At 29.1% G+C, this 21,490-nt stretch overlaps 1 protein-coding gene and 1 long non-coding RNA gene across 9 annotated transcripts in view; both read left to right on the forward strand.

Moving 5' to 3' along the window:
• Positions 1-21,490, forward strand: part of LOC107453971 (TGF-beta receptor type-1) — a 755,412-nt gene that overhangs the window by 452,243 nt on the left and 281,679 nt on the right. The window lies entirely within an intron of this gene.
• On the forward strand, positions 15,633-17,899 carry LOC147814142 (uncharacterized). Its single transcript, XR_015432684.1, has 3 exons — positions 15,633-15,751; positions 15,852-15,962; positions 17,764-17,899. It is a non-coding gene; the product is annotated as an uncharacterized LOC147814142 (long non-coding RNA).

Here is a 21,490-nt window from a genome sequence, read left to right on the forward strand (position 1 = left end):
AGACAACAGCCATTTTTGCGGCGTATGGTAGCTCTCCACCAATTCTAATTGGGTATCCATTACATATAACAGCAAAGGGTTATTATATTTACAACTGACAACATCAATCTTTGCGGTCATATGGTAGCTTTCCACTAATTCCAATTTCCTTTCCAACATACGATCGCAAATGATTAATATATTCACAACTTAAAGCAATCTTTGCGTAATTTAGTAGCTCTCCACCAATTCAAACTGAGTATTACATGTGACTTGTAATAAAAGGGCGAGAGCAACCTCAATGAAATAGATATCCCACAAAAACAAATAGATAATTTGTAAACTACAAATTGTTTGTGGTTGCCACCTTTTACATGGTGGACGCTAGAGGACGAGGGCTTGAACGGCGAAAGGACCACTCGTCTGGTCAGCAGAAGGGGAGATAAGGAGTGATATATTTATGAGGAATTAGAATGTAGAACGCCTTATCTTAACAATTTGTTCTTGTGAAATATAACATTTCTTTCAATTTGTTTTTGTGGGATATCGATTTCATTGCGGGACGAAAAAACTGCTAGTTCCGGGGTTGCTCTCAGATCAACAATCTTTGCTGTCGTATGCTATCTCTCCACAAATTCTAATTGAGCATCCATAACATACTACCCCAAAGGAATAATATGGCAGTACTGGGGTTGGGGGGCAGAACGTACTGCCCCAGAAGAAAAGAGAAAAAAAAGTAACAATAGCATGAAGGTTTAATACGTGCAAATAGTTAATACATTTTTTTTTTCTAAAAACAGGCATGCATATGTGATATATTTTGAATGATATAAGTTTTAATTTCAATTTTTTTCCCTTTAGGTAAGAAATATTTAAAAGATGAAACTTTAAGTGTGTGAGTAGGAAGTAAGTAATAATTTATGAAATGTTATTGCATTAAAATATTTAAAATAAGCATTCCCGCAAGAACCCATTGTATGCCAGGAAGGTTAAACCTCCACAATTTCTTGATGAATGGCATGGCTGTGGCGAAGTGGTTAACATTGCGCACACGCCGCTTTTACTTAACAATCAAGTGGGTACACGTAGAAGCTGGATGATCTTCAAACCACCATTGAGGATCTAATCCAGTTCTTCACAATAACATCTAAGTACCTTTAAACACTGAGCCATCGTGGTTCACATTAAAGTACTTAAGGCCAAATACTTTACTTAGCAAATAGTTTTTTTTAACCCTTTTACGAAACCCTCTTTTATTTACGTTTAATCTAAAAAATTATGTATTTCAACCACACTGGTTTCTCTGATCAACAAACCGCTTACTCGTTCTGTTCGTTGAAAGTAGTGGATTTTATTGGTTTAGATATAACGATACAAGAAAAAAACTACATAATTGCACTTTGTTCAACACAACCAACATAATGATTTATAACACATTGCTCTCTATATTAAAAAAAGTATTACTGACGCCATATACATATAATTACTGCCGCCGTCGACGCAGCTGTTTGATAAATTTTGCCTCTCATTTCTCAAAAAATGATGAAACTTTGCCATTTCTTGAGTAATGTTTAAGGAACTTTTTTGTGCCCAGCTATTATTTAGTTTAGTGAAAACTATTAGCAGAAGAATTTTTTGCAGTCCAGATTTAGACACTTAGTTGAGTTAAAATTTCGAATCAGTTTTGGAGTGGTTAAATAGTTTAAATTATCAAATTTTCAGATTTTTTTTTCACGTTAAAGTAAACTAATCACTGTTAAACAACAATTTTTTTTCCCTTGAGGTCACGTACTTTCATGAGAAAAAATGGAGAAAACTAATGACTTTTTTTTTTAAAAGAAAAAAAACTGCTAGTTAGTTTTGTTAATATATTAAATGAAATTCATTTACGCAATCCCTAAAGATTAACAAGGAACAGGGGGGGGGGGCAAGTCCCTATAGCCATTTTTGGAAAGTGATTTTTTTAAAAACTATTTTACATAATTATGTAGTTTTAGAACTGTAAATTAGGTATTTAAGGAATATTTTTGATTATTTTATGAGTCATTTTTAAATATTCAAAAAGGAAGATTTTTTTTTACACATTTTTTTCGGGAAGGATATTTTTACAGCCAAATTTAATGTATCATCAGTGATTTATGTCACAATTACAAAAAATAACTAGTAAGAGAAGATCATTCCCCCTTAAACTAAACTTGTGGTTTAATTTGAGCAGGAGTTTTTGGATTGTAGGTTAGATTTCTATTTTTTTCTTTTTTTTTTTTTTTGGCGGGGGAGTATACTTTTCGGATTTTTGTTTTTAGTGGGTATTATTCTTCCCCACCATTTTCATTATATCTTCAACTTAAATTTTCATAATAATAAAAGCAAGTTTATAACTTGTGCATTTGTCAAACTAAAACATTAGGTTTATTTCTTTAGAAGTGGTGAGATAATTTTTAAAACCTTTTTTGATAATTTTTATTGCATCTTCATTACAATCGAAATCTTCGGTTTTCTTGAAATTAATGAATAAGAAGAGTTAGAAGGAAAACTCAGAGATTTATATGAGTTTTATAACCACATTACTTAATCGACCAACTATCTTGCTTCCTATTTTTTAAATCAATTGCGAAGACCATTAACTGTTACATGTTGTTTAATTGTATTTAAGTAAGCTCTAGGCAAAGTAAAACTTATAATGAAACTTAAAAAATCTGTCATGTTTGAAAATCGGTAAAGGAAAAAAAGCATAAAGAAAATAAAACGTTAGAGAGAACCACAGGAAAACAGCATCGCAAAGCGAAATTGAAACTGAATTAATTAAATATTGTTTTTATTTTAAATAATTAGTGATTCAATTAATTATATATTATTTTATAATTAATTAACCCTCCTGGCGTTTCCCCTCTCTCTTAGTTTCTTACTACAAGCGGCAGACACATTTTAGAAAGATGCCACGAAAAGTGTCGAGGGTCGGACAAAAGGTATGCTTTCCCCTTTCCACTTCAATTTGTGGTTAAAAGGGGTGATTATCGGTCTAGGAGGTCCAGGTGGGTCATGACAGTTTGATGGATGAATCGCGTATGTGATTCACTTTTCCGAAAGTCATTTTTGAACTGTGGTCAACATTGCACTTTCCTCTGAAATATCAAGCAATGAAGAAGACATTTTTACTGATAAGATTATTGCTTTTAGGTTAAATTACACTTTTTCTTGTCCTTTGAACTTTGACAATGATAACGTTGATATATAACATCAAAGGTTGTTATCAATATCCCCTGTGATGGTACTGAATAGGTTCTTTCTACTGATATTTTTTCCTTCCTAGCTCTTTTGACTTCTGTTATTTCCCAGATACAATTGCCAAGTTTTTAAAAAAAAATGTGCATCCTTTTTAATTTACTTCAGTTCTAAGTTCATGTAGGATGAGAACAATTTCGTTGATATACGTGTTAATAACACATCATATTTACCTTTTTAATCCACATTAATGATATCTTTGAATTTAAAAAATAATTTATAGTACTTTTATAGTACTTATATAATAGTACTATAGATGCGAAATATAACGTCAATTCAGTGGATATTATATTTTCATGTATAATGGCTCTTTTTCTTTGAGAGGGAGAAAAAGCTTTTGTTAAGCGCTACTGTTTCAAAACGAAATATCCATTTTTAATTCATCGTTTACGCGATTGAGTAAAAATCGTTAGGTATTCTAATAGAGATTTATAAAACTTCAAAAAATATGAATTTCTATTTACACTAGTAGTTATTAAGCAAAACTGCATTTTTCATTACATTTTTTCATAGTAAAAATAATATTAAGAATGAAAACATATCAAAATCTTATTAAATTTCGCATGCAAGGAATAAATATCAGTACAAGAATCATTGCAAGAATATTTTTTCAAGCAAAGGCGGGATCAGGGGAGGGGGAATTGCTCCCCTGTCGGGCATGCCCCCCCCCTCCCACGGGAAAATTTTAAAGTCTCGTCCGGAAAATAGTCTGGTCACATTTTTTTCTAAATTATGTCAAAAATTCTTTTACAAATGCCTAATAAAAAAATTTTGTAGTTGACTTTTTATCTATTTGTTCTTAATTAGTAACAAAAATTAGTAAAATATATTGTAAATTCTATGTAATTATAGTTTCACTGCACTACCCATAACTTTACCTGTACATTGTCAAACTAGAGACTGGATGCGATTAGACATAGGTGAAATTGAAGACTTTTCGAAGTCCCATAGAAATCCTTTCCCACAGACACATGTTCATTTTCTTGGAAACTTATCTTTCAAACTGCTATTCTTTCTTCTGGAGAACTAAGAAGGGGATACACAGGTCCTCTTCTTTGCGAATTCTTTTTTATGTAATGTGTTTATCAATGGTTTATGTGATCACATAATTTCTTTTTGAAATTTTCAAGCAAAATGAAAGTATAAGAACAAAATAAAAAAAATTTAATTTTTTAATCTTTTTTTTATAAAAATACTATTAATTGAGGAAAATCATTTACTTATTCGGATTCAAGGTTTATATTTTAATCAACGCAATAAATATGCAGTCGGAAAAAAAACAATAACAAAATATTCTTTATTTATTATCTTTTTTATCATTTTCTTAGTAGTAAAAAGATTGTTGATTGAGTCAGAAAAACAATTAAACTGTTCATATTCAATATCCTAAAATATATATTAATCAACCTAACAGATTCTCATTGACTTATTTTATGTACAGTGCATGAAATGGAAAAAGGGAACACCTTGATTAACTTTTGATTTAATCATATTTTCACGTACAAAGAATCAATACCATATTTTAAGTCACGAAAATAAACAGAAAAACGCATTCTGATCTGGATAAACATACAAGTTTGTCTATAGTTTCAGGTTTGTAGATCTTGCTATTTTATTTTATCCGCCGTTGAACAACCGACCCAATTTCAACTCCGTAGCCTTGTAATTTTGAACCAATCCAGAAGACCAGGAAACTCCTGGATAAGTACCCCCAGTGTTGTTTATCTGTTATGGGAACATGGGGGGCTTTGCGACTCGATAGATTTAACGTGCATCAGTCGCCATTTACTGCACGGGAATTTCAAAAATCGTGATTCAGAATTTTTCAACGCATATTATAAATATATTAAATATTTTATAACTATTTAAAACTATATTTTTTGCATGGAATTACCTTTGGAAAAACGAATTTTAACAATTGTATGAAAATTTTTTCGATTCAATCAAAAAGCAAAATCGGTCAAATAAGTCCTGAAAAATAAAAATAATTTTTTTTTTCGAAATTTGGTCCCCTAACTTCTTAATTTTTAGTGTCCATTTCTTGTGACTTAAAATTCGTAACTATGAAAGCAAAAACAAATTTAAATCGTAGAGGAAAGAATGTTTCGCGTTGACATGTGGTAAACAATAATCAATTAACTGTGTGAAAGGTTATTCGTTGCAGGCATATGCCAATATGTAAAACGCTTTTGCAGGGCGAAACAGAAATCTTGGTAGAAAGTGTGCTTTCAGCTTTGCAGTGAAACGAAAACATAGGCAGACAAACAGCAGCCATGTGTTGCAATTTTTTTTTAAAAATGTAAGTTAGTCAATATTCGTTTCTCGGAAGCAAATTTAAAATTTGTAAATTTAAAAATAATTACAAATTTCAGCTATATTGTTTGAATCTTATATTTTCAGCCGATGGACTTACTCTTTTTCTCAAATAGAGAAATTAGCATTTTGCCGGACATAGATGTTCACTTTAAAAGCATCTTTGAAAAGAAAAGGGAATCGCAAGGAGAAATTTTCGAAGTATCTTTGTATTTATTTACAATATATATTAGCATCGAGTCCCCTGATTAAAATAGCCCTTTTTATGTCCGTAAAATTATACAGTGTAACAATTAAAAAAAATAGAAATTTTGCAATTTTATGGGCATAACCATTTCGAAGTTCCTTCGAAACGGGGCATGATATATTTAGATAGAATACGTGGATGCAAAAAATGTACTAAATGAGTCAAAAGTCAATCGATGCATATAAAAATAACATTTTATATTAAAATATTCTTTAAATGTTTTGTTAAATGTGCATGAAATTTCTGATTTTTATTATCGAATAATTTTTGCTTTATGAGAGTAAGAAGTGTCGAATTTTTTTGAAACAGCGGTTACTGCTACAACTATTCTTCATTACAGAAGTAATTTTTACGATTACAATGTATGGTAAATTGCACCATACAGTACAAAATATATCGATAACAGAAAAAAAAAATTAGATTTAAATTTACATTAAAAGGAATCTGCACATTATGGGTATCAATATTACTGATTTTAGATTCTTAGAAACACACTTGAAAAAAATGTAAAGTATAATTAATTTAAATATTTTGAATTTGTTTGAGCCCCCCAGTCGGGGGAGACTTGACCCCTTGTCGGGCAGAGTCTGGCGCCATCCTTGATTTCAAGAATTAATACATTGATTCTTTGCTATTTTGTCTACTGCTTTAATTTCGTGAGAATGATTTTTACAATATAAATCAAACAATATATATTGTAAAAAAAGTACGTCACAGTAACATAATTTAAATATACAAAAATAAACATATTCTTAAAGATTTTTGGTTGTATTGATTTAGTATAATAAATATCAATTAAATTTTTTTCATGAAAAAAATTAACTCTTTGCACCATGATGACCTATAGAATCAGTTATTCCAAATATGTTTCTGAGACACCATTTAGAAATATTGTCTCAGACTCAAAGGTAAATAACTATACTTCTAGCTGACAACACTAATTTTTTCCGCCTATAGAATAGAATACAGTGCATGCAAAATCGGAAAAAAATCGTTGCTCTGCTTTTCTTTTTCTGTGTAAAAAACTGACAATAATTACAACCTGTAAACATGACATAAAAATACTTTGTCATAAAAAAGTACTTCGATTATGCATTATTCAAGGTGCACACCTTTTGTATGGCAATTAAATGACATAGAAAAGAATTACACAAAAAAAAGGAAGATATTTTCAAAATTGGAAATGGTAAATAGAATGAATATGGGATTTTATATTTTTATTCGTTAGTTTATATATTCATTACTTTATATTCTTATATTCATTAGTCTATATTTAATTTTTATAAGTAGGATATGTTTGCTTTTTTTATTTCTTTATAGAACCTAACTTAGCTGGAAAAAAAATTGAAAAAAACTTATGTGTATAAGTATAAAAATCTATTACAATATAAATATTGCTTTCCCCCGAATTCCATTCTTTCATCCCTCTTCAAAGTCAAGAGATAGGAAATGACTGACGTATAATAGGAAATGAGCTATGGGATTGCAAATTCAGGTTTTTAAGTCGAACGTCATCGAACTAGTCACTCCTTCTATTCAGAATAGATAAGGGTAGGATTTCTTTTCTAGGGGGGTGGCGGAGTAAAAATTTTGACTCAAAAGGACAACGAGTTAGGAAAGAATCTCGATTTCAATGTAAACAGTGCAATGTCACTTTGTGTGTTGTACCTTGTTTTGAAGTATATCATACAATTGAGAATTTGTAATTTTTACACATGTTTAAAACATAATACAACTGATATTTTAATTAACATTAACCTGTTTAACATTTTCTCATTTAAATAAATATTTTATTGCATAACTTCGTTTGTATTTTATAAATACTATTTAATTGAATAAAGTAAGCTATATATAAATGAATTTTAATGAAGTTGCTATATTTTGTATTTCTAACGAGGTTATCAGTATAATTTTATCTTTCATCTAATTTTCTTTTTTATTTTTAAATTATTACTAATACATTTAAGCAGATCAAATTTAGGAATAAAGTTTTCGGGATCTTTAGCTTCAAATTTGCAAAAAAATAAAAACTTATTGCACTACTTTTATAACATATCAACTAATAAAAAGTTGCAATAACATTTTTTTTTTTAAAATTACATTTTTTAAAGAAAAAAGTATTATACGTATTACTCTATGGTTTCAAATTATATGTGCTAAGAAATATTTCGTGTAATAAAACTTGCCTCCCTGTCCACTATATTTACTATTTATAAGAGTAACACTTTAAGAATATTTTATTTATAGTAATTAGCAACGTATTTAAGGAGCTTGTGGGTTATGGATATACTTGAGATTATGGTAGGGCGCAAGAACTTGTTATCACTTAAAAAAAACATATAAGAGGTTGCATTATGCCTTATAAAATAAATTACACCGTCATTTATTGAATGAATTCATTTCATTCGTCATTTATTCTATGAATTCAAAGATATACAATTCCTAAGAATGAAAAAAAAAAACATCATGTCTTTCATATTTATTCCCAAATATTATTATTATTCATCCTAAATTTATTGAAGCTCTTATTTTAAGTTTTATTATTTTCTTGCAGTCGAGAATTTCTCGAAAAGAATCGCAGAAAATACAGTGACAAATCTTCTCTGCATTTCACATTTCGCTAACTTAATGCAACACGTTCTGCTTATTACAGTACGTCCATTTCTTTTAGATCATCTTTCATAGTATTTTTGATCATAAATAGAAGAGAAAGCGATAGGCGAAACTCACTTCATCCGAACACTTATAAGCGGAGTCTAGATTATATTTACATCACAATAAAGCTTGTTTATTGCTCATTTCAAATGAAACTTCTAAAAACGATTTCAATAACTTAACAAGATCATCACGTAACTAGAAGTATCATTTACTTTTGTATTTAGACCGTCAATAGATGAATATTCTAGTACGAATGACAGTACTGTAATACTTAATTTGATTGTGTTAAATTAATGGAATATTAGGGGGAGTGGAAAGTAAGGTCATTTCGGTGCAGTTGGTATTTGTTAATAAGATTTTATTTTTAATCAACACTGTATTCACCCTCGTTATCAACAACTTTCAAATTCCGGATTGTTTAAAATGTATATCGTAATGTGAGTGACATAAAAAATTTAAAATTTATTTGATTATTTGCAAGGATGGAAAAAAATGTTTGGTATATTAAAACTCACTTAGTTATTTGAAGTTTTAACAACTTGTAATTTTTTTTTATATAATTTATTAAGAAAATTTAATATTAAACTTATTTGTTTTTACTAAAACAAGCTATAAATCGTTTTCTTTAAAATGTATATCGTAATGTGAGTGACCAAAAAATTTACAATTCATTTGATTATTTGTAAGGATGGAAAAAAAATATTTGGTATATTAAAACTCACTTAGTTATTTGGAGTTTTAACAGCTTGTAATTTTTTTTAATATAATTTATTAAGAAAATTTAAATTTATTATTAAACTTATTTGTTTTTACTAAAACAAGCTATAAATCGTTTTCTTTAAAATGTATATCGTAATGTGAGTGACATAAAAATTTACAATTAGTTTGATTATTTGCTTGGATGAAAAAAAAATATTTGGCATATTGAAACTCACTTAGTTATTTGGAGTTTTAACACCTTGTAATTTTACTAATTTAATAAAACGTATTTCCAAATGAAAAGAATTTCGATTTCCTCTCTATCCATGAAAATGTTTCAATATCATTAAACTAAAGTACAAATAAAACTAGTGTCATAGGTGATGGGATTTTAGGCAAACGCTGAGAAAGTCCAGAGCATTACATGAAGAGGAGAGAATGTTTTTAGAGTTAACTTCAATTGCAAGAATTGTTTTGAAATATATTTTGTAAGCAAAAAAAAAAATTTTTTTTAAAAAACAATTAATTACTTTAACTAAATTAGTTAAATATTATAGAAAATTGGTAATATTAAAAATTCATAAATTAGTTCATTAAATATTACATTATTATTTAGAGAAGAAATAATTTGCTGCAATTTACACTAAAATTAAATGAATTTTCGAAAATTATTTGAAATTTAAAACTACAAAACGATTTAAAACATTTAAAGATTTAGTATAATAAATTAAGCAATAAATATTGAATAAAATTAAATCTATCGAATAAGTTGAACAAAAAAAAAAATAACCTGTTTATTAAAGGTAAACTTTTAGTTTGAGTGTAGGTTCAAAAATCAAAAAGAATGCAAAATATTCACATCTATTCAAACAGAAATACTATAGCACAGTGAGTGATTTACGATGACAGCTTATACGCCTCTCAATTTGTGAGCAGTAGGAGGTTGAGGGGGAAGGAAATATTCTAGAGGAGAAAAAGACGGGTTCGCCGCTCCAGAGGCAGATCGTGAACCCGTGAAAACACGGGCAAGCCGCTTTTAGCAAGGAAATGAAGCCCGTAATATAACGGGCTTGACGCCAGGAGGGTTAATATACAACTTCGTTTGAAGTTTTCTAAAAGGATCTCCTTACATTTCATATTTTTTTATTCCATATATTTATGTAGTTTTAAAAATGTTCTAATATCAACATTAATAATATTGTGACATGATAATTATATTAAAATAATACTAAACAAATGATTTTTTTTTAAAAAAACTGTATATTATGGTTAAATACATAAATATTTTTATATTGTGATTGTGATGAAGTATTAAATTTGCAAATATTTTTAACTGAGCTTAAGAAACATCTCGAGCGAATGTTATATTTCATAAGCTGGTTTTAACAGTTGGCCCCCGATTCTGAGTTAACGACTACTAATGTTCAATACCACAGCCTTGTAATTTTGAACCGAATCCAGGAGACAAGGGAAATCCTGGGTAAAGTATTGAATGAAATTGGCCTTCTGGCGAACTTTTTGATGGAATTAACCCGCATTTGCGTTACATAGAGAAGAAAACCATGAAAATCCTCCCACGGGTGACACACGATAAGGTGACTCTTACCCATAATTCGTCTACCACTAAGAATATTTTACGTCAGCAGGTACTGTAGTCGGTGCTATCCTTATCGACCAGCCATCGCTGTAATTCGAACTCGGTTCATCTTATTGGGAGGTAAACGGTCTATCCCTTGAGACTTCAGTTATTCCATTTGAACACCCATTTGAATCGCTCGTAGAACGATTGCGATCGAAACGTAGAATGATTAATATCGCTCGTAGAACAATAAAGTTAGCCCAACAATTTTTATTAAATGCATAAAATTGTACGTTAAAACTATATTTCGTTACTGTTTTGTAAATTCTAAACTTATTTCAATTTGATTTTAGCTATGTTTGCAGAACATTTGGCGACAATTGTAGCCATGTCGGCAGGAGTGAGCCCTACTTACTGGCGTGCGGTACTACCTGACTCTTTTGTTACTGTTTACTTTAAAAGAATAAACTTGTTAAGTTTGAAGTTTAGCTGTTTGTAGAAAGAGAGGCACGTGTTAAAATAGGATTCTATTTAATCAAGGATCTGTTTAAAGAGAGATAAGTTAAATTATGGATGTTAAATAAAGAAGAAAATTATTCTTAATTTTTTTTCTTTCTGTCATAATAACACTTTAGTAATGCGGAAAATGTATGTTGTATTTCCCAGTTGTAGCCATAGACATTTTTGGGGAATAATTGTAACTAGGGGGCTCCGCCCCCTGCTCGCTACGCTACCACTTACGCTCGCTACGCTCGCTCGCTACGAGTTAATAATATGTGGGCATGTGGCAGACCACGTTTTTGAAATTCGATTGTGTATATCAAAGCAGCAATTTTACCAAACACTTGTTTTTTTACTATGCAGGCCAGAAGTTCTTTCAACTTGCAATGAAATACACGCACAACAATATCTGGTCGATAATGAGAGGATTCCCGTAGAGCTAAGTTTTCACTGATCTCTGGCCAACGTGGATTGCATGTCATTGTTAAGAATAGAGAAGTTTTGCCAAACCTTTGAACAATGGACATTGCATCTAAATAGTTTTGATGCATATTACGGGGAGAACCAATGAAAGAAGAGGGAAGAATGACTTGACGCCCAACTCTCAAATTGTTTTCAGCTGCACGCTGGTGTATGTAATCAGCTACATTTAAATACATATCTGCACTCAAATTACTTTGATTGTGCCTTATAAAATTTAAGCGTGTGCCTTCAATTCGAACATACATATCCACAACCCACTGAAGATACAGTTTTTGTGAACGATGCAATAAACTGAAAGTTTCTCTGATGGAAAGACGATAGGCAGCATACTGTCTCATTGTTGTTTTGTTTCGTTGATTATTTGTAACAGTGTGCGAAATATTAATATGCCATCCAGGATCACCATGGGGAAACAGTAACGGATAAGCCAATGGGTCTAACGATGAGTCTAAAACAGAAACTGTGCGAATGCCACCTGACTTTGACATCACCACCAGGTTTCGTTCCCCAGGAGGTACTCCATCTACGCATCTAAATATTGCTGCAACATCTGTACTTGTGGCATCATTGTACCGTCGTTGATCAGACGACGCGTTGACAGTGATGTGCATGCATATTTCCTTTTCATTTCCATCACTGGAATTCCTACAGAGATCACCCATTGTTTGAAAAGATTGGACATATGAATTCACTCTGTTCAGATATACAGCTATTTCATGCATAATGTTCGCATCACATTTGACATTAGCTTGTTCACGCATTCTGTGTTCAACTGCTGTATCTACATCATAAAAGTAATTCTGAGCGTACTTTGGCTGACAACCTTCACATGGTATAAGTGAACCAACACGATGGTAAAATGTGTCATGGATTTTAAAATGATACATTCCACCGGTTAAACTTTCATCTAAGTGTGTCTCAGAACTTATCATGGCAAATGCAGAATTATAGGAGTGAATATTGTCCAAATAATTTTGGGATCGTTTCTTTGCAGTATGGTCTAAAGATGTTACACCAGTAATCAAATTCTCAAAATATTGTGAATGCGACAATAAAGGAAGATCAACCTTGCCTTTCTGACAGCAAATACCATATTCATTGCTACTTCCTGTCTTCTCTAACATAAAATGCTTAGCATGACAAAAGTTACAAATAAAAGTCATAGATCCAATAGTAAAGGGGTCACAATCGTCATGAACAGTCAATGCAGATTTGTAAAAATCTCGAATTTGTAGAGGTGGCGATTCCCTTCGGCGAGAAATGCTTTCCCGTTTAGAATTCCGCCATTCATTTCTCTGACGTCTGCCAGAGATATTTCGACGCCTGATAGCAGGCATTTTATTTAGGCAGCGGGCACTAAATAAATAAAAATAGAACTAAATAACTAAGATATCGTTTTAAATCTCAAATCAAAATAATTGTTTGTAGAAAGTTTATTTTGGTTTGAATATTCGCACGTTTGTTTTGGTTTGAATATTCGCACGATGCCATTGCCATTCTATTGTAACGAAACAAAAAATTTATCATGAAACTAAAAATTTATCAAAGGAACTAAAGATATTGAACTCTTTTTTTAAGAAATTCAGTTCCGTTTTTTTTTATCCACTCTTATTTTTGTTTATCAATCTATTAATTCAGAAATACTTTAAATCAAACGATGCTTACGGAAACAATGCTTATGCGAACCACCCGAAAAATGATTTGATGAATTCTCATTGGTTGAAACTAAATTATTAATTTTATTAATTAATTAAAGGAAATTTTCATAATTTAAGACCTTATTGCACATCTACATAACAATACCTTTAAAACGACACCTTATTCTGTTGCGTAGTTTGGGAGTTTTTTGCGAGACAAAATATTGCTAGCCTATTAATATATAGATAAGACACCATAAGTTCTCATAACTTATTATTACCAGATTTTCTCTTCTCTGGGTAAGTTATAAAAAAAACTGCAATGAGCATAGTTACAAGCAAAGATTTGTTATTATTACGTCCAAATTTCGAGTTCTGTGCAAGAGAACCTATCAACACTAAAAATTATACTGTTACTTATGACATTTGAAAAATACCTCTAATTGATAAATTCAAGCGAGTTGGGGATTTTCAAATCGGTTCAGTTTCAGTATAATTTCAAGTAGTTTTTCTATCGCAATATCAATTGACGTTTAGGAAAGCCAATTTTGCCTTTTTGGGCAACAAAAACGAGTTTGAAGAATGAAGAAGATAAAATAACAGAAAGAAAAAAAAACGAACTTGTATATAAAATGAAACTCAAGCAAAGTTTACTTGCCTTAGAAGAAACTTCATTTCGCTGACTTCTAAATTTCGTATTCTAGATTTGTGTATAAAGCTTAAGGAATTTGTTTTTCATTAAAATACTCTGAAATAAAAAACTTTTTTGAAGCTATTTTCTACTCAAATTGTTAAGGTAAATTGAAATGTCCAATTTCAAGTTCAAATAATAATAAAAAGGCAAAACTATGAGGAATCATAATCTGAAATTCTCCAGACTTATCTATATATTTAACATCAGAAAGTATTATTTTGGTGTTAAGTATAAAATTGTCGTAAAAATAAAATAACCTCTAGAAAAAGTTTTAAAATTTATTGTTAACTGTTTATTATCAAGTAGTATCGGTTTACTTAACTTCGTGGGTTTTCCTTTAAAATGATTAGAAAAATTGTAAAGCTCTCCGCTAAAAATAATAAAAAATTTAAATCAGCTTTTTATTTTTTCTAGCGGTGTAAAATACATACAATCTCTAGTTTCATATTGATTTTCTTATTTGTGGCAGTTTTGAAACGGAAATTGCTTTAAAAAAATTAAAATTGATCTTTGTTGATGACTGACTTTGATTATTGATTTGATACATCTTACTCACTCTTTAGTAGTCAGCACAAAAAAATGAATTAAAATTTAGACCTGTAGGCGTCTTATACGTCATCATTAAACTTAAAAAGCATTAACAGATAACAGACTTGACAAGTCACAAAACGGACAATTAACGTAATTATTTTTTTTTTTACTTACCGAGAGCTAACTTCTTTTGGTTTAAGACATGATGACTCAACTAGGGTTCACAGACTTGCATTGTATATGATAAGAAGTTAATTCGATTTTAAACTTTAAAAAGTTGAAAACAGACCGAAAACATAAAAAAAAATGAGAATCCTTAATTCGTCAAAAGTAATATTTCATCTTAAGATATTTTTTAAATGATTATTCCACATACTGAATCAGGAAAGCACTATTAAAAATTGGTAGTATCTTCTCCTGAGTAATTTTAAAACTCTCTGATAATAGATTTTATAATTTATTATAAATCATATATAATATATTTGGTATAAGTCACCATTAACCTTAGAAAGCATTAACAGATAACAGACTTGACGAGTAGCAAAGCGAACAATTGGGTATACTATAGCATACGTCACAGATCGTGTTATTCCTACTAAATTTAACTAGTAAACAGCATTTTCTGCGAACCTGATTTCTAGCAACAAGTAAAAGCATCAAACGAAGTGTCTTGTTATAAGTCGCTACTCGCCAGGTTGGAATTGTATTTGTCTAGTTCCTTTGGAAATAATTTATATTGTTGTTTTACCGAAGTTTATGAATTTAGTAAACATATTTGAAACTCAGTTTATTAATTAAACTAAAAGGTAAATGTTATTCCTAGTAAGTGGAAGTAGTTGTGCTTTTTTCATATTATACCCAATTAACGTAATTAAATATTTTTTTACTACCGCGTGCAATCTTCTTTCAGTTTAATACATCATGACTCAACCAAAGATTGTATAAGTATAAAGATGGGAAACTCGCGAAAGTCGTAACAAAATTTGGCACAATGCCAGCGCTTCTTGTACGGCGGAGAAGTTTGTCTCCAGGGGCACAGTGCAGCGCATGCGCAATATCATCCTTAGTTTTGGAAGGAGAGTTTGGAAAGAGAAGTAAATGAGAAATCAATCAATGGCGGACGTTAATTTGACAATTATCCCTAACAAGTAAGTGCGCTTTGTATAACCTATCTTCTGTTGATTTTTTTCTCCTTGTCTTCAGTTTTAATAAAGATTCTAATCCTCTTTTTTTCCCAATATTTTTCAGTGATTCTTCTGTGCGCAAAGCAAAGAATTATGATAGATGTGCTTACTGCAATGTAAATAGAGCGGGTTATCCAAATTTGAAATTGTTTCGCTTTCCTCAAAATATCGAAATGTAAGTAAATAGTTAAGCATTTTCGAAGAGTAAATTATTTTTCAATGATTAATTATATGAGCCTATTAGATAAGACTGACTTAGAATTGTAACTAAATGTGTGACTAATTTATAGTGTCTGACTTTAATTTAATTTCATTTGGTTTTTAAATTCTGTATAATTCCATAAGTGCGTTTATCTTTTTCGGTCGGAATTAAATATTTACGAATGAAATTTATGTACATAACTAAGTAAAAATTTAAATGTTTTTCAAGAAGAGTGAGAAAGATCTATAAATCTGACATTTTAAATTTTGGAAAGTTCATTACGTATAGGAAATTATTTAAATAGTGTTAAGTGTAAGAAGTGTTACTTTTTATTCATATAATATTTATAGAGTGGTTTATAGTAGATATATATATTTTATTTATCTGTTAGCTCTAAATGTCCAGTAAAGAGTACCGTCTTTACTTATAGGCACACAGGGCAATGCCCGGGGACCCCATTTTCTCAGGGGGCCCTAGAGAATCGTACTTATTTGAAAAATTGCATTAAAAAGAATTTAGGACTAAAAACATTACCTTATATATTCAAAAAAAATTTTTTTTTTTATAGAGTATGCATTTTTTTTCTACAAATGGTGATTGCTTATCAAACACCAATAATTGGAGTAGTTAATCACCAAGAAAACTTAAAAAGTCAACCGAAAACTATTTTTTTTATTTTATTATATGAGTATTACAACAGGTTAGCGTATCAATTTTTTTTAAACTATGCATAGTTTAAAAGTACTTTATTTGAGTTTTTAATCAAAATTAGTTAAAATTATTGTATTATACAGTCCCTGGCCAAATTATTATACGCACTATAAGATTCTATGTAAAATCTTAATTACTCAGGTGATACTACACAGCTTTATTGTATTTACGCTACTGAAACCGGTTTGTACTTGTTTACGTTTGTGTATCAATTGGTTAAATTAGGCGATATGTAATAGAAATTCGACAAAATGTAATAAAAATACCGATTATTTATTGTATCAGGTACTATGTTATTATATTATAATAATTAGGTCAAATTAATAGACGCACTGTAGTTATAATGACATAATTTGCACGAGTTTACATACTATACTTTTATAACTAAACATACGCGTTAATTTCTTAATATAATGTATTTAATAATAAAAGTACTAATATACATGTTAATACTTTTATAATTGAACATACAAATGAATTTTCATTCAGGAGATTTTTCATTCACCTCCTATTTGTATTTATTTTTAACGTATTTCATTTCATTGTTAACCAACTGATACACTAACGTAAAGAAGTGGAAACCAGTTTCAGCTACGTAAAAACAAAACTGTATGGTATCACCTGATAATTATAATTTTACATAGAAACTTAAAGTGCGTCTAATAATTTGGCCAGCGACTGTATCTCAAAAATGATTTATTTTTTGTATGTGAAGTTTTTTAGTTTGTTTTTAAGCATTACGACACATTATAGGTCTAAAATATTTTTGTGCCCAGGCACCTGCATGCTATGAAGATGATACTGCCAGTAAAACATAAATTTAATTGATTTTGTTATTTAATCACCCAATGAATTGTTTTGTTATTAAATTTCCTTTCTAAATATTTTCCTTAAACACTGCCTGCTTTTTTAAAACTATTTAATAAAATATTAGTACTTAAGAAAAATAATACATATAATTTATTAATGCCATACAATTTAAGTTCCGTTCTCGAATTAGACAGCATTCTTATGTCATATTAGCACTTTAATCTTACTGTGTGATTTTTTTTTATAATATTAGGTGCAAGAAATAATTAGAGGCCAGCAAAATTGTATCGTTACGGAATGTTGATACTGACAGACTGACTACACAACAGATGTAGATTGTGTTCAAGACATTCTAAAATTAAAGATTCTGTATCAAAAATAATGCAGACTTGTTCTCAGTGCAGTTCCAATGAACCAATATTGCATCTTTTTAATTTTATGTTATTTTATTTCATAAACTTGCTCAAATATTTATTTATTGTATAAAATGTATACAATTTTATTTGTGTAATTTTTATTTTATTGAAAAGTATATTCTTAAAATATATAACCAGAAAGAATATTTTTAGATAAGTTTAATAAAGATAAAACAAATTCTGCAACAAGTGTCTTGTTTATTTTTTTAAAACTCTAAGTATATATATAATTGGAAATTTTTATTTATATATAGCACATTTCTTATACATATACACACATGGAAAAATTAACAAAGCGAAAATGTTTTTTTTTTTTCAAGGGGAAATAAATTTTACTCAATTTTTTAAAGTTTGAATGAATTTTTATTTTTTAATATAAATTACTTTTGTTAAATAAATATTTACTACTTTAAAATAAATTATAATCCTGCTAAATTTGGGAACTGAAAAAAATTTAAAAGCAAAATCGAATCCGATTATAATTAACGGAGAAAATATGAGTGCATTGGGTGAAAATCAAATGATCTGCGCCCGTTCTTCAATCGCTCTTGATGGTGGCTTTCCTGCATTACACCTTCAGCGCCCAAGTTGGGGGAAAGATCGTTACGACTTAACATTGATAGTATAGGAAGTTTCCCTTCTTTACGCGAAGCGTATAAGTTCTTTGACTCAACTAAGGTTCACAGATTTGCATTGTATATGATAAGCAGTTAATTCACTAGTCAACTTTAAAAAGTTTAAAACATACCGGAAAACATAAAAAAATTGAAAATCCTTAACTCGCCACAAGTAATCTTTCATCTTAAGATTTTTTAAATGATTATTCCACGTACTGAATCATGAAAGCACTATTAAAAATTGGTAGCATCATCTACTGAGTAATTTTAAAACTCTTTTGTAACAGAGTTTTTAAGTTGGTATAAGTCATATATAATATATACGGTATAAAAGTCACCATTAAACTTAAAAGACATTAACAGATAACAGACTTAACAAATAACAAAGCGAACAGTTAGCGTAATTAATTATTTTTTAACTACGGCGTGTAATCTTCTTTTGGTTTAAGACATCATGACTCATCTGAAATTCACAGGCTTGCATTGTGTATGATAAGCAGTTAAATCTCTATGAAATATAAAAAGTTTAAAACAGACCGGAAAACATAATAAAAAGACATTTTGAAAATTCATTATTGAAAATGCATAATCCATTGAAAACCCATAATCCAAACTTGAAATTTTTTTGGCAACAAAAAAAATAAATAATATGTGCTAAGAATTTTTTTTTAAAAAAACTCAAAGACATCTTCTAGATTTATTGCATAATGATTTTTTACATGTTGGAAATTGATGAAATAAAAATAGAAATATGACTTTGACATTTTTTTATAGCATACTTTCTATGATTGATCTTTGATAAAAAAAAATTTATAGAAAAAGGGCAATCGACAATTTCGTATAATATTAGCTCTTAATCGTATGCATTTTTGGAAATCGTAAAGTTAGGAAGCTATAAAAAATATTTTATTTAAAAAAAATTCTGTTGTTGGACGTCAAAGGTGCATCAAATTTGAAGTCCTATTACTTCCACACAAAAATTTCTTGGATAAAATTAGCGATGACCATAATCTCAGGTAGATAAAATTTTGGATCTGCAAAATTTCACAATGACAGAATTTCGAGAAGAAAAACTCTCGCTAGAACGAGATCTCTAGGACACTAAATGTGACTAAGGGACAGAATTTTTTAATAGAGAAATATACTCAACACAAATTATAACAAGAACAAAAAACCTACGAAAAATATGTATTTTTTGTTTTCCTTTTTTCAATATTCTAAAAAATTAAGTGGTAAGGCATATTTTATTTTTTCATATGATGGCACTTGTCAATATGCCAATATGACTTTAGTTCAGAAAAATACACATGAAAAACACGTGAAAAATAAAATATTTTAATTGTTTTTTGTAAAAGTAATAAAAAAATTATTAATTAATTGCAATTAAAATAACTATATTATTTTAATTAGCTTAAACTTCATGCGTTAAAATAATGCAATGCAAGTAAAGTGGTGTAGAACAGTGGTTCCCAATTTTTTTCCGTTACGGAACCCTAAGCAACCGAACAACTTTCGACGGAGTCCCGACTTTATAAATGAAGTATGCGTAAATTAAATAAAATAATCTGAATTATATTTTTTTGAGAATGTGCATAAGAGAAAAATATTTCTTTATTCTTGAATTTGGTTATTTTATTTTCAATTGTAAAGTTCGATGATAAATAGTAATGTAATTATTCGTAAGTGCAAATTCTTTTTGCAGTTTCTTTTAATTTTTGTATTTTCCTATAACAATATATTGTTATTTTAACATCCACGTGTTGTTACATAACGTCTACGTATATTGTTATTTTAAGTCCGCATATTTATTTACATTTTGCTATTTCCTTTTTCATTGTCATTTTATTTAACTAATTTAATAAAATTAGCCAATATATTAAATAAATATTTTATATAAAATAAGTTATATGCTTTACAAACAAATATAATAAAATTTATTTAAATATTAAATAAATATATACTTTATGTAAAATAAATTATATATAATTAATTAAAATAAATATTAAACCAATATTTCATAAATAGATTATTTGTTGGATAAAAACATAGTTATAATCTTCATAAATTAGAATTGGTTAAGAAAATCCTAACTCACAAAACCCATTAAACTTTCCACGGAATTCTGACGTTCCGCGGAACACCATTTAGGAACCTCTGGTGTAGAAAACGAATTCGCTATTAAAAACGAAAACAATGAATATCTATTATAATGATAGCATCTGTTGCATAAAAGTGTATTAATACAATGAAAGAAAATTCTCATTAAAATATCATTTTCAAATTTATTTTAATGCAGCGCTTCATTGAAAAGAATAGAAATTTAAATACGGAGAACATTTATGTTTCTTACTTTTAAATATAATTAAAAAAAAATCGTAAGTTAAATAATTGCTGTAGATACATTAACAATACTTATCATTAAATTGTGAAAAATTCCGCAAATTATTAGTAATGATTTTTATTCTATAATTATTTTTATCAATTGCGTATTCTTCACCTGTATCACCACAGAGAATTATTCGAATCGTGAACTTCCTAATTGGAATTGGAAAATTGCATTTGTGATAGATTTTTTTTCTTTTTTAATAGTTAGTATTAATGACCAATACTTAAGAAAATAATTAATAAAGGGTAAAATCCTATGTATATTACAATGTTTGTTGAAATGATTCATTTGATATTAAAAATGAGCTCAGGTAGAAGAAATTCGCTTTCTCTGCATTAGTAATTTAATGTAGAGAAAAATTATTCTAAATCTTCTTAAATATAGAGAAACAAATATGTTGCAAATATTTTCAGAAACCATTAATTTAGAAGGATTAGAGAAAGTGGTCTTAAATTTCACTGGAGATGAAATTTTAAGATATTTTGAAAACTTAGTATAAAACTTTCTTTAAACAAGCGTTTGTACTTAGAATAAAGGATGAGCGCTTTGTTACAATTTAAA

The sequence above is a fragment of the Parasteatoda tepidariorum genome, chromosome 3 (assembly GCF_982258835.1).
Source record: "Parasteatoda tepidariorum strain Cologne lab strain chromosome 3, Ptep-v5.0, whole genome shotgun sequence".
NCBI classification, from domain to species: domain Eukaryota; kingdom Metazoa; phylum Arthropoda; class Arachnida; order Araneae; family Theridiidae; genus Parasteatoda; species Parasteatoda tepidariorum.